The sequence below is a fragment of the Pelodiscus sinensis genome, chromosome 6 (assembly GCF_049634645.1).
Source record: "Pelodiscus sinensis isolate JC-2024 chromosome 6, ASM4963464v1, whole genome shotgun sequence".
Taxonomy (NCBI): Eukaryota; Metazoa; Chordata; order Testudines; family Trionychidae; genus Pelodiscus; species Pelodiscus sinensis.
Window position 1 is genome coordinate 69,894,723 of NC_134716.1, and position 12,392 is coordinate 69,907,114.

At 40.6% G+C, this 12,392-nt stretch overlaps 1 long non-coding RNA gene across 2 annotated transcripts in view; it reads right to left on the reverse strand.

The window, feature by feature from the left end:
* The window catches only part of LOC142829901 (uncharacterized), a 169,919-nt gene that overhangs the window by 143,420 nt on the left and 14,107 nt on the right, over positions 1 to 12,392 (reverse strand). The window contains exon 1 of one of the 2 annotated variants that reach the window (XR_012904808.1): positions 11,646 to 11,830. The exons of the other annotated variant lie outside the window; for it this stretch is intronic. This is a non-coding gene — a long non-coding RNA (uncharacterized LOC142829901). Of the gene's footprint in view, positions 1 to 11,645; positions 11,831 to 12,392 lie in introns of those variants that run through there. 2 annotated transcript variants of the gene reach the window in all.

The following is a 12,392-nucleotide window of genomic DNA, read 5'->3' on the forward strand; positions in this document are numbered from 1 at the left end:
TTTCCATGTCTGAGGCATGGTCTACACTAGAAAGTAAGGTGACCCAGCTGTATTGCTAAGGGGAATGACAAGTCCATACCCCCCCCCAAGTCATATAGTTAAGCCAGCCTAAGCCTCAGCGTAGACAGTTCTAAGTTGACAAGAGAATTCTTTCATCAACACAGCGACTGTTTTTCATAGAAGTAGATTACCTATGCTGATGGGAACCCCTCCACCCCACCCTGCCTTGCTCAGGGGCCCAATGGTGGAAGCCTCCTACTGGAAAATACAAATTGTTCAGTTCTTAGGGTTTCCACTGGCTCTGTAGGATCTTCCATTGTTTTGGGTTGGTCCAAGCCTGTCCTTAACAACCCATTCATTTCACGCCTGCCAATTACATGACAAAACACTTCATGCATCCTGTTCTTTGCAGTCAGTGCATAGCAATTCTGAACACATGGGGAAACCGAGGCACATATTGGTATAAAATATCAAAATTCTCACATTCTCCAAACAACATCAAAAGTGCATGCATAAATATATAAATATGTTTTCTAGAACTGTCTGGAGAGGGTGCTCTAAGGGAAAAATAGCAAGAATTTTCTACATTCCTATTATTTTTCTCCCCATAATTCAGATTTTGAAAAATTTCAACAAGCTTAATGGCTAGTACAGGTACAGGGAATGCTTTTCACAAAAAAATTGGGGAAAATGTCCCCATGTTTGTTTGAATTTTATATGCCCAAGTATAATATTATGGCTGAGCAAACTGACGTGTCTCCAGTTTCAATGCCATTTTGAAACAAAAATGACATCAGATACCTACATTTTCACACAGCTTTAAATTTAGTCAGATTTTTTCTGTGCCTGATAGTTTATATCTGAGAAAAGAAAACAAGAGGCTGGCTTCAGATAAGATAGGCATTTGAGGCTGTGGTTGCTTATTGAGACTTATTTGAACCATTCAAGTCTATAAACTGGAGTCAGTCATGCAATGCATTATGGTATGTGGAATGTTCTAATGCTGGTCCCAACCAAAATAAGGAAACATAAAAAGGGCACAAAATGCAAGATTATAGTGGAAGCTAGTTGGCTCAACATGTTCAAATAAGCAAAAAAAGAACTATACTATGGTGTCTAACAACTTAGAATATACATGGAGAGTGAAAATTTCTGTTGATTTTCCGATGTTTCTCAGTAACTTCTGACCATAGAAAAAAAATATTTGGAATATTCCTTGAGACCTCCAATCTTGGTGAATTTCTGCCAGTCCCTGCCTGAGTGTTTCCAAAGGCTAAGAGAATATTCACCTATCAACTCTAATAAAAGATCCCTGGGAGAATTGAGGTTCCAGGGCTCACAAGTATAATACAACAAATCTGAACATAACCTTTAGTATACCGGCCCCTCAGCCGGGCAGAGGGTTTTGAGCAGGGATACAATAAAGGACTATAGACAGCAATGATTGCAAGCTCCCACTGAAAGCAACAGTTACAAGTGAAATACTCTGAGGCCATAGAAATAGCTAGCATTCTAGACAACAAACCTGCTTTCCAATGGAGGAAGCAAAGCCTCCAGCAATTACTGATATACACAGTATTGTCAGCTTCCTTTGAAGTCTGTATAGGCAAGCATGCAACAAGTAAAAAGTTCCTTGAAAATGTCCATCTTCTCTTGCTCCTTTATTTTCTGTTTTCTTGAAAGAAAGATGGTTTGAATGTAGTGTATAAGGAGGAGAGTTGATAATACGATATTATGTTCGCTGTTGAACTGGTCTCTTCCCTCTGTTTTGATAAATGAGAAAGATGTGGTCTTCTGGAAAGAAAATAAAGTCCCTCATCTTAACACTCCTCTTATGCCAGCTCTCTCCTAAGAACACTGTCTGGGTATGTCTACACTAGCTCGTTAGTTCGAGCTAGGTAGGCAAATGAGGGCAACCGGAGTTGCAAATGAAGCCCAGGATTTAAATAACCCAGGCTTCATTTGCATGTTCCCGGGCACCGCCATTTTTAAATCCCCCTTAGTCCGAACTAACTGCCCGCGGTTAGTCCATTTCCTGGACACCACAGTACAAATCAGCAATGGAAAATTAGACACCACTCTCTACAGAAAACCCACTGACTCATACAGTTACGTACATGCTTCCAGCTCCCATCCAGAACACACCATACGATCCATCATCTATAGCCAAGCCCTTCAATACAACCGCATCTGCTCTAATCCCACTGACAGAAATCAGAAACTTCAGGATCTCTACCAAGCATTTATAAACCTCAACTACCCACCCAGAGAAATAAAAAAGCAAATTGAAAGAACCAGACGAATACCTAGAAACTAACTACTTCAAGACAGACCCAAGAAAACCAACAATAGAACACCACTTGTCATCGCCTACAGCCCCCAACTTAAACCTGTCCAACACATTATCAATAAACTACAGCCTATACTGGAACAGGATACTAAACTCCGAGAGGCTCTGGGAGACAGACCCATTGTCTCCTATAGACAGTCACCTAACCTCAATATGATTCTTACCAACAACCACAGGACATACCACACTACTACCAACCCTGGTACCTTCCCTTGCAACAAACCCCATTGCCAGCTTTGTCCACATATTCACTCTGCTGATACCATTATTGGACCCAACCAAGTGAGTTATAAGATCAAGAACACATATTCCTGCGCATCCAGAAATGTAATTTATGCAATCATGTGCCAAAAGTGTCCGTCCGCTATGTACATTAGACAAACATCTCAGACACTTCGCCAAAGGATCAATGCCCGCAAAACAGATATCAGACAGGATCACAAAGAAAAAACAGTTTCTTGCCACTTCAACCAGAAAGGACATTGTCTCAATGACTTGATTACCTGCATCCTACTTCAAAGACCTTTTAAGACTGCACTTCAAAGAGAATCCTCTGAACTGTCATTCATGCTTAAACTCAACACTCTACATGCAAATTTGAATAAAGACGCTAATTATCTTATCCAGTACGAAGACAGCCTCCCCAATTATCACCTCTAATATGATTATCTCACAGACATTTACCTCCCTCCCTTACCCCCCCTCCATCCCTCTTCTGTTCTGAAATTTGATTTGTCCTTTTCATATGTGTTCATTTTTTTTAATTGTATCCTTTGGTATATATAGTTGTGACAATTTTCTTCCACTATTTGATCTGAGGAAGTGGGTCTGGCCCACGAAAGCTCATCACCTATTAAACCATCTTGTTAGTTTTTAAAGTGCTACACAGTCCTGTTTTTTGTTTCAATGGAATATTAGGCTTACTCTATTCCAATTATAATTAGATTTTACAACATATATAACAGGCTTCAAATGTAATGGTCTTTCAACATTTCCAATAGGGACAATTAGGATGCCTCTAAACACTGAAATACATATATACATACAGTAGCCTCCAACACAGTAGAAAGGGAACCAGGATAGCAGATAGTTTACAGTAACTGGGAAGGTTTAAACTAGCTTCTAAATGGAAGGCTGTTAAAAAGGTTAAGCCCAATACACATGCTCTATCATAACTCAAGCTTAAGGAAGCATGAATGCAGAGAATCAAGGCATGTAAGGAGAAGAAATTATTCAGTTGTCTATAAAGCAGTACTAGAAGACTGATTAATGAGGAGGAATTAGAAATGCTCCATTTATTAAAATAAATGTGACATAATTGGTATTACTGAAACCTGGTGAGAGGAGTCACATGACTGGAAAGTCACAAATCACTGGATACACTCTTTATAGCAGAGACAGAGTGGGCAGAAAGGAAGAGGAATGACACTTTGTATCAAATACATCATTACAGTCCTTGACTATTTGAAAAGAGGGGATCTAGAACATTTATGGATCAATCTACTGATAAATCACAAGATGGGGGTCTGAAATAGACCACCATATCAGTTGAGGGAACAGTATGAGAAGCTCTCTACAATGTGTAGAAAGAAAAATGGCACCATCATGGGGAATCACATGCTGGAGGCTTTATGTCAACCCTAGTAACACATTACTTTATTTTAAAAAATCTCCAGCATATGATCCACAGATGAAATCCCCCAGCAAAAATGGTTCAATTATTTCTGAGCGTTTGCCAACATTGCAAGCGGAAGGGGGGTCTTAGTGCAGCTTGAGAAGACATACATGAGATAGCTTTAGTCTAGTTAACTTAGATACTAGGGTAGTGAGGCCACTTCTCAGAAATTAATAAAAATACTGGAGTATGACCATCTTACTGCCACATCTCTAATGAAACCAAAGGCTTGCCTATGTGAACCATCAGACCACAGCAAGCTGGCGTAGGTATCTACCCTGCACCAGCCATGGCCTAAATGTTCATGTGTAAACTTCTTGTTAGAACCCTCTGAGCTAGTCCTCTTTGGAACAGGACTAGCTGAAGTGTGTTAATCAAGATTAACATGCATCAGAGAGTGTATATCATTAGTTACACTGCGGCAGGCTAGCATGATACAGAATCATATTTCAGATTGCTTGTTTAATAGTCCGTATAGACCTGTGGTTCCCAACCTTTTTTATACCACAGACCAGCAAGCCCATTCAAAAACTTTTGGTGGACCGGCCAAATGATTCATGATGGTAATTTATTTGCATATTTATTATGCTAATTAGTTTAAGCAGTCACGTTATTTTACATTGAATCTGTGTACACACACACACACACACACACACACACTAACTACATGTCTTTGTAACAGATTTTTTTATTACTATTATTCCCCACCGAAGTAGTATTCAAGAATTGCAAAACATAACCAAAAATATGGACAGTGCTTTCTTACCATTTATCTGACTGGCAAACACAGTAGCTCATATATTGTGTGCCTGAATGTTTCCCTCCTAGGGAAAGTATTCCCTGCTTTCCTAGGCTATAGCATCCTCTTTTTCCTGAATGCAGCTGACTACCATGTTAAGCCATGTCTTCTAAGATGAATACTTTGGACTGACCAGGATTGGAATGTACAAGTGAAACTGAAGTAGACACCCTTATTCAGAAGACAGCTCTCTGTGTGTTTCACTAACAGTCCAATCCAGGCAGCTGGAGCCACTCTAGATTCCTGCCTTTGGCAATGTGCTATCGCTTAAGCACTGGACTGCCATGTGTTTAAACAACCACCTTAAAACTCAGTAGGAAATTAGAAAAGCAGGTGATCCATGAAAAGCAGGGAATTTCAGACAGCCTACAGTCCTGCAAGTTGCAGGTGTTTTATCACCTCCATCTGTTTAGTTTGAAGACTTCATGATAGAAGCAACAACCATTCAGGTGAAAGCTTTTATTCTGAAATTAGGATCTTCTTTTACTCCTTGACTAAGACATATTTATGGAAATCAGATTGGCCAATTGGTTGGTCTCATTAAGAATCTGACCAGAGAAAAAGCTCACCGTTAACTTCCAAGTCCACACAAAATACAAACTAAATAGCATACATAGGCATTCAGTGCTTTACTAAGTAAGGCTCTATCCAGCCTGCAAATCTATTCATCCCTTCCAATGCTGATGCCAAACAGTACTAGGGGAAATGATCTGATACCCTATTTACTCAAGTCAGCTCTTCACATTTTCCTCCACAAATTCCCCATGCATTACTGAACAGCTGCAGAAACCTGCTTTCAAGAACAAACCTAGTTAGGTTGGTTGGTTGGATGAATGACATTTAAGCTAAAGGCACATCTACACAGAAGGGCTAAAGCTGAATTAAGATAAGCAACTTCAGTTACATTAATTGCGTAGCTGAAGTCGAAATAGCTTAATTCGGCTTTTGGCGCTGTCTACGTAGCAGGACATTGAAGGAAGAACACTCTTTCTTCAACTTCCATTACTCCTCACAAAATGAGGGTTACAGAAGTCGGAGTAAGAAGTCCTCCATCACAAAATAATTTTGAAATAACAGCTTGCTGTGTAGATGCGCACTTTATTTTGAAATAACGTCAGTTATTTCAAATGTAGACATGCCCTAAAAGAGGAAAGAGTCGTTTAACTCTTACAATACTAGGCCTATTTCTTAAAAGATCCCTTAGTGTACCACCAATCTCCATACTTGAAATTTAAACTAGCTATTTATTGTACATCTAGTTTTGGCAAAAACTAAACCACTTCACCTCAAATTGTAAATGTTCAATTTTACTACAGCAGCTCCTTTTCTGAGGCGTTGAAACAAATGAACAAGAAGTTGAGGAGGTATATGGGGTTAACAAAATAGGATCTCACTTCTTGAACACTTACGCACTTTACACTTAAACTTCAAAAAGATGCTGTAGAAACCCTCATGTTTTCAATTTGACTGTTTTGGGAGGACTAGGCAGGATTGCCGTTGTTGACAGAGTTTAGTAGTTATATATTGTTTATATTTATATTGGGCAGCAAGGAGTCTTTATTGTCCTATGACCCTGATGTGAAATATAGAAATACTCTTTGACCTTGATGCAAAAGTCCAAAATAAAAAAAAGCATGTTGAAGTGAATTAGGAAAGAGTGACAGCTACATACATTCAAACTGGTGACCTACAACTGAAAGACTCTATAGCTCATTAGCTGTCCAAAGGTATCTATTCCCCCTATAAGAGCTAGTATTACTAAAGAAGCCTTACATTCTTGAAAGATTAGTTTATTACATCATGATCTGGCCAGTTTGAAACCTACAAAGGCAGAGTTTTCCACTGTCTAGACACAGGTTAAAAAAAGCCTGCAAACATCTCTTGCAAATATACTCCACGGCTACGTCTACACTGGCCCCTTTTCCGGAAGGGGCATGTTAATTTCAGAAGCCGTAATAGGGAAATCCGCGGGGGATTTAAATATCCCCCGCGGCATTTAAATAAAAATGTCCGCCGCTTTTCTCCGGCTTTTAAAAAAGCCGGAAAAGAGCGTCTACACTGGCCCCGATCCTCCGGAAAAAAAGCCCTTTTCCGGAGGATCTTATTCCTACTTCAAAGTAGGAATAAGATCCTCCGGAAAAGGGCTTTTTTTCCTACTTCAAAGTAGGAATAAGATCCTCCGGAAAAGGGCTTTTTTTCCGGAGGATCGGGGCCAGTGTAGACGCTCTTTTCCGGGGCCAGTGTAGACGCTCTTTTTTTAAAAGCCGGAAAAAAGCGGCGGACATTTTTATTTAAATGCCGCGGGGGATATTTAAATCCCCCGCGGATTTCCCTATTACGGCTTCTGAAATTAACATGCCCCTTCCGGAAAAGGGGCCAGTGTAGACGTAGCCCACAGGTAAATGTCCTGCTATGTTCCTAAAAGGACAGTGCCCATTAACCAAATACAAACAAGTAAAAGAAATATTAACAAACATTCTTTTCTAATTATGTTTTACACCACAAAATATTTCCAACAATTACTGCAAGATCTTAATGCTAATTAAGAGAGGGTCCTACACTACATACAAAAATGTGAAGTTAAAGAATGTTAAAGCTGGAGAGTCAAGTACTCAAAAGCTAGGAAAAGCCAGAATTAAGGCTGCCCGTGCATCTTTAATTTGCCTCATTTATATGCCTTATGATACAGTCTTTAACTACATAATCACATACTATTTTCCCGCATAGGTGATAAGTATGGTTTGCATGTAGAATCTTTGAGTCATTTCTCAAATTCTTTGACTTGAACTACAGGACCAGCTGGTAGCAGAAATAGGCTGTTATTTTCTGCATGAACTAACTTCTACAAGGTCACAAACACATTTTACTAGTGAAACTAAAGCATGGGTTCCATTCCAGGCTCCCAGAATAGAGTGTAGTCTAGTAGGTTGTGCCCACGAAAGCTCATGATGCCATCTACATTTTTTGTTAGTCTCTAAGGTGCTGCATTGTTTTTGAAATTTTTTCAGTTACAGACAGGACATTCAAGCTCATTGACTAAGCACTGACTGAAAAAGAGCTCTCTCAAGCTTGAAAACTTATCCTTTCTAACCACAGAAGTTGGTCCAGCAAAAGATATTATTTCACTTATCTTCAATCCTGCACACACCTGCAGCAACACTGAAAACACATTCAGCCTGAAAGGCTGTGAAATTGAGTGGATGTGATTCAGATCTGTCTTTAGAGAGAGGTCATCTTCCCAACTCTGCCATAAATAGAATCTCAATTACCTTCATACATAAAATGATATGTCAGCTTCCTCAGAGATATACGACCTTGGTTATTAATAAAGTTTGGCACATGCAAAATATTAACAGAAATCAAAAGCAAAGATGAGACTATAAAACATGCTTTCTTGGCTCACCTTCCCTTAAGTCAGTGTTTCTCAAAGTGGTCCGTGAAACCCCATGATTCCCCTTGGCTGCAAACAGTGAACCAGAGCCAATGGGAGCTGCGAGGCTCCATGGCTGCGGTGCCAATAACTAAACAAACCAGTGGGGCCAGTTAGCAGCTTTCTCAAAGTGGTTTCATGGACCACTTTGAGAAACACTGCCTTAGGCTAAAAGATATTCTGTTAGCAAGAGGGTATCATTCCTCTTATTTTTACCTTAGAGACGGGCAACTACAGGACATTTGCCAGGTGATGCAGGTACAAATATCCAGGACTACCTTTCCATTCCCAGAAGCTGATTGTACTGTGGACGTCCCTACCAAATGTCTTGTTGTCTACAAATGGCCTAAGTGTTTTGGCTGTTTCCTAGCCTTATCAAGGAGTTCCAGAGATCCTTCCCCAGGGCACCCATTGATTTGTAGCAACAGGACAGTAGATTCCATCATAAGGCCTTGAAGTGCTGGCAAAATACAAATAAATCAAAATGATCAACATAAATCAAACAATCTTACCAAACCATGCAACAATAATCTATTTTATTTGTTTTAGAGAATGTCTTTTATTTCTATTTCATCCCCACACAGTACCAATTAAACGTCTCCCATCCCAACTCTTTCTCTACCGCCACTAACCACCACCACATTATATAGAACTGGTTACAGCAGGAAGTTTTATAGAGGCACCAAAATATAAGTGAGACTCATATTTTTCACTGTTTTTCTGCAAATCTCAGGTAGGAGTTGGGAAAGGAAAAGCTCAGTTTTGTAGTTTTCCATGACACACACAATAATGCTGTAAGAGCACAGCATTTCTGAATCACACCCACCGATAGATTTGTGACTCAGATTCAAAGATTTTGGCCTACTACAGCCCTCTAGGAGAAAATCTGGTAAAGTTTTTAGAAGGTATATAGGACCTTTTAAATGTTTTTCATATGTTTTTCCATAATGCTTTTATTCTGAGAATAATTGTACATAGCTTTGTGAAGGCTGGTTGTAACTGGTACGCACTGTTGTAGCCCCTGGAAACATTAACTACAGCTGCTGGACCCCAGACAGAACTGCTGGGGAAATCAGTCAGGTGCACTGGGATTGCAAGCCTAACCCCTCAGTCTGGAAGGACAAAGAATAAATGCAAGTCTCCTCCCAAAAGAAGTGAAGGCTGAGAGCTTGGAAGTGTAAGTATGTTCCCTCAGGGAAGACTGGGGGAGTGCAGTTGACATTGAAACAGTGGCAAGGCCTACTACAAATTAATGGAGTTAGGATTAGCAAAGTGAGCTAGAGAATGCACTTTGTTAATTTATTCTGCCTTTTGTAACCATAATACGACTTGCAGGAATCTTACCAACCCCAGTCCTGATCCTAGCCCTAGGAAGTGGGCTCAAGCCTAACACTATCCTGGGGGGCCATAATATTTAAACCCTAACCCAGATTGGGCCTAGAAGAGGGCTTCTGTTTATAACTAAGAATGATAGTGGTCAACAGGCAAAGTTAGGATTGAGGCCTGGAAACAGCTCAAGTTCTGTAAAACAACACTCAGCGCAGCAAACATAAATCTATTCATAGGATCACCGACTGAGAACCTGCTGTTTAGTTAACTACATCACAGTAGAATGGGGAGGGGGACCTTCCACCAAGAAGACGGGAAGAGAAGGAAGAACATATAAGTCCACCTCATCGTACTCTGAATAATCCAGTCAACCCCTTAATTACCACTAAGAGAGTTAGGCTAAAGGTAGAGCAGAGTACCTTGGGCTAGAGCTGGGGGTGGGAAATGGAGCCAGGATGTGGGATGGGGCTGGCAGAGGGCCTCACACTCAAGCTGTGGCCAGGAAGGATCACCAACCAGCATTAGGATTTAACCAAGTCAGTATTAGTACTGGAGCCAACAGAGGCCCTTGGGCCAGGATTAGATTTGGAGCAAGGCCAGCAGAGGGCCCTGAGGTCTGATTAGGGTTGAGGTCAGTAATATTCACCTGGCTAGAATTATGACTGCTAGTAAAAGCCCTTTGTTTCTTAAAGGGATCCCTCAGCCCAACAAAAATCAGTCCCTCCACAGTACCACAGATTGGGCACTTGCTCCTTTGTTTTTCTGCTTTACAGCAGAGTGGAGGACTCCCACTAACTACACAGGCACTGTGGGGTAGTGGAACTTGTCTCCAAAATACTCTGAAGTAGTCTGGTTTAGCTCTTGATGACCACTTTACTCGAGTTGGATTGGGGCTAAGCATGGGGCCTGAAGATGTCTGTGGGCTAGGCTTTGGGTTGGGGATTGAAAGGTTTACCAGGGTAGGCCTGCATTTCTTATACCCAAAATGTCAACCCATGCTATGGGAGATCTAGGATCAAAGCCCCCTACTTTCTGGTACATCAAGCTCTTTGAACTCAGGCAGGGGCAGGTGACCATTTTGCGGGGCCCAGGGCAGCACAAATTTCACGGGGCTCCCCTTTGCCACGGCGCATGCGCGGTGGCACCACAGCGCATGCGCAGGGCTTCTTGGAGCACAGGGCCCGGGGTGGCTTCCCCGCTCACCCTGCCCTATATCCGCCCCTGAACTCAGGTCTTCCATCTCTCAAGCTAATGCCCTTACCACTGTGCTACTGTCTCAATATCTGTTGTAGTTACTCTATTTAAATAATCACAAGAACTCAAGTTTCTCAGGTACATGTCCTAACACTGTTGGATTACAGTTTCTCTAACACTTTCTCTGGTCCAAAATGAATCAAACAGGCCATATGAATTGCTCCCTTTTTTATTTATTTAGTATTGAAAAGAATGTTTGAAAAGGTTTCTTTACTACTACTTTGTTTAAACTAGTTATTTCTATTGCCTTAAGTAGTATGAGGAGATAACTTTCTCAATAATTAACTATAGGACAAGAAAATGTCTGGTTCCTTTCATTAAGGACGTGATTGCTGTATTAAAAAAAGGCTCGCACTAAAGTCTGAGAGCCTTTTTTGAAGGCTATTTTTAGTTGCTAAGTTAATGGAAATGGCTTGCTGCAGTCACATGTCTTATTTCTAATGGCAAATAAATGTCAAAGCAAATCATAGTTGTTGCTAAACTGGAAGATTTATTCCACAAATATAACAGCATAAAACTAACAACCATTAACAGATGGGTGATGAAAATATGTGACTGTAAAATGGTTAAGTAGTGTTGAACAAAGTTTTGGCTGACCAATTTTGATTTAGTTTTGCTGCCAATAATTACAGTGCATACCATAAATGCTCACAATATATATGATGAGAATATACTCCTATCTCTTAGTTGGAGTTCCAAAATCCCCACCAAATAAGACATGAAAATTTAAATATCTTAAATAGTTACTGTAATAATCCCAGAAATACAACTGCTTTTATTTGATTTCAAATTCATTGTAGTCACTAACCTTCAGTAAAGTGATTTATTATATAAAAATCCAGAAAAGCTGCTTCTGTCTTAATGGATTGAGTCCCAGGCATCCTGTTTGGTAATGACCTTTCTACTTTCTAGGCTGGTGGAAGCCAAGTGTTTGAAGTGGTAAAGCACTTAGCCTACTAGCAGAGAGCTGATTCTTACTGCCCAGCAGGAGATGTACTCCAATCAGAGTGGCCTCAGTAGCACACCCTGCCCTCTTTATCAGATTCAGAAGAAACATAAATGGTGAAAGCTGTTACTGTAGAATTGTGTGTTACAAATGAGGGCATGGGGGGGGGGGAGGGGGAAATGGAGAGGCAGTCCTAAAATGAAGAGGTGGAGTAAGGAGGATTCCATACACAAGAGAGGAGAGCAAGGAGATGGAAGAGAGAATAGGGAAGTTTTATATCTGTGGACCTGTTGATAAATAGCTTAATGTGAGATGTGTGTAACTTGACTCTCAAGAATGGTTTCGGAAAGCATGGATTAAGATCCTAATACTTTGTGATTGTTGCTTAGTATACTAAAACAGAATCATTTCACCATTACCGTATCAACTTCCTCACTTATTCCCCTCCCCTCATTGTGTCTCAACATACACCAAGACTATAAACTCCACAGAGCACGGACACATTTTTTTGCGTTTAGACGTGATGGAGTGCACTCACCCTGCACTGGAAGGAAAGGTCAATTTTGCTCTGAAGGCTGAAAGCCCCTCCCCTTCTGCCTTACTAGGCAT